Source organism: Aulonocara sp. 'chitande type north' Nkhata Bay, linkage group LG19 (assembly GCF_057382095.1).
Source record: "Aulonocara sp. 'chitande type north' Nkhata Bay isolate Kocher_YH1m ecotype deep benthic linkage group LG19, A_spYH_male_GT1.1, whole genome shotgun sequence".
NCBI lineage: Eukaryota > Metazoa > Chordata > Actinopteri > Cichliformes > Cichlidae > Aulonocara > Aulonocara sp. 'chitande type north' Nkhata Bay.
The window spans coordinates 1,202,138-1,204,510 of NC_141362.1; the positions used below are offsets into that span (position 1 = coordinate 1,202,138).

Below are 2,373 nucleotides of genomic sequence, written 5' to 3' on the forward strand. Positions count from 1 at the left end.
TTTTTATATTTTTTTATATTTTTAGTAGTGTGTTACACAAACAGCAAATATTGTCCAAAAACAGTAAGAAACCTTTGGGGTGCTTTGATTCATTTTGGGGGTGCTTCATTTTGGGGGTGCTGAAGCACCCCTATCTTCAGCACCCCCAAAATGGGCTAAAAACGCCCCTGCTCTGAACCCTTGGTACTTCTCCAGCTTCTCGTGTTCCTTTTTCCTGATTTTGCTGTCATTCGGTATCGCAGCCATCTTCCTCTCAGTGTCCACCACTACTATGTCCAGTTGGTTAGTCATCATCATTTTGTCTGTCAGTATCTGGAAGTCCCACAGGATCTTAGCTCGGTCTTTCTCAACCACCCTAGGTGGCGTGTCCCATTTTGACCTCAGGACTTCCAGGCCATACTTGGCACAGATGTTCCTGTACACTATGTCAGCCACTTGGTTATGGCGTTTCCATGTGTGCCCTGCCTGCTAGCATCTTGCACCCTGCTGTTATATGCTGGATTGTCTCAGAGTCATCTTTACACAACCTGCACCTGGGCCTTGCCTGGTGTGGTAGAGCCCAGCCTCAATGGTTTTTGTGCTCAGAGCTTGTTCCTGTGCTGCCATGATTAGTGCCTCTGTTCTGTCTTTCAGTCCAGGTTTGTTCAGCCACTGGTAGGCTTTCTGGATGTCAGCTACTTCCTCTATCTGCCGGTGGTACATACCATGCAGGGTCCTGTCCTTCCATGACGGTTCCTCCTCTTGCTCCTCTTTTTGGGTTTCTGCTGCCTGTGGTATTCACTGAGCACACGGTTGGTCATTGCCATCTTTCTGATGTACTCGTGGGTGTTCACTGTCTCATCCTGAACTGTGGTACTGACATTCACTAGTCCCTGGCCTCCTTCCTTCCACTTAGCATACAGCTTCAGGGTGCTGGATTGGTGAAACCTATCCATGCCTGGTCAGGAGCTTCCCCCTCTTGATGTCAGTGGCTTCTATCTCTTCCTTTGGCCAGCTTATTATCCCAGCAGGGTACCTGATCATGGGCAGGGCATGGGTTTTAATAGCCCAGATCTTGTTCTTACTGTTCAGCTGACTTCTCAGGACTTGCCTGTCCCTCTGCAGGTACTTGGTGGTTGCAGCTGTCCTAGCAGCCTCTTCAGGGTCCCCGTTTGCCTGTGGGTTTCCCATGTACTTGTAGCTGTCCTTGATGTCTGCAATGTTGCCTTCTGGTAGTTTGATCCCCTCAGTTCTGACTACCTTCCCTGTCTTTGTTATCATCTGACTACACTTCTCCAGTCCGAATGACATTCCGATGTCCTTGCTGTAGATCCAGTTCGTCTCCTTGGCAGATCCCACACTTGATGGCAACCTGTGTTAGGGGCTTGAAGTTGGCCTCTAGTGTTGTAGGCCCCATTCCCATTGAGTTCCTAATGAAGGCTCTTAGGGTACTGTTGATCTTGTACAATTCTAGTTATTCCAGGATCCAGATGTGGGGCATCGAGTCATAGGCCTTCTTGTAATCAATCCAGGCAATGCACAAGTTGGTCAACCTAATCTTGCAGTCTTGGGCGACTGCTCGGCTACCAGTAGCTGGTATTGCACTACTCTGGTATTGCTGCCAATTCCTTTCTGTTTCCGCTCATGTATTGAGCCATGTGCCTGTTCATCTTAACCACTATGATGCCCGACAGGAGCTTTCATGTGGTACTGGAATCCTACTGGAATCCTACCCTGAGGTAGCAGATTATGCTGACTCAATGCTAGGCCGGCCCCCGACAGGGAGCCCTCCTAGGAACAGGCCAAAGGAGAGGCGAGCCAGACGGGGAGGAGCTGAATGGAAGCTCCAGCGCTTGGTTAGCAAAGGAAGACTAACCTTCCAGGGTCATACTGTTCACAAAAGTGAAATGGGTGAGCTCCATGATCGGATTTCCACACAGAGGGACATTCAGGATTGCCTCATATTGTGTTTCTGTGAAACCTGGCTGGGTGAAAGGACATCCAACGAGGAAATAAAACCAGATGACTACACGGCCTTTAGGGAGGACTGAAGGACAAAAACGGTCCACTCACAAAAACTTGACCATGTCGATCACAACAAACGCAGCATGTGGCAGGGAATTAAATCTGTCACAAACTACAGGAGAACCGCAACTACCACAGACACCCAAGATGCCACCCTTCCAGGCAACCTTAACATGTTCTACGCCAGGTTTGACAGTCTGAACACAGACACACCCTCAAAGGGCCCCAGCGACCCCATGGACACTGCCTTCCAGATGACACACACACACACACACAGTCCTGAAAGCTCTGAAGAAGGTACACCCCCACAAAGCTGTGGGACCCTATAGAGTTCCTTCCAGAGTTCTGAAGGCCTGTGGGGAATGTGAT

At 49.4% G+C, this 2,373-nt stretch overlaps 1 pseudogene; it reads right to left on the reverse strand.

The window, feature by feature from the left end:
- Window positions 1-355: 355 nt before the first annotated feature.
- On the reverse strand, window positions 356-1,290 carry LOC147306267 (uncharacterized; annotated as a pseudogene).
- Window positions 1,291-2,373: the final 1,083 nt, after the last annotated feature.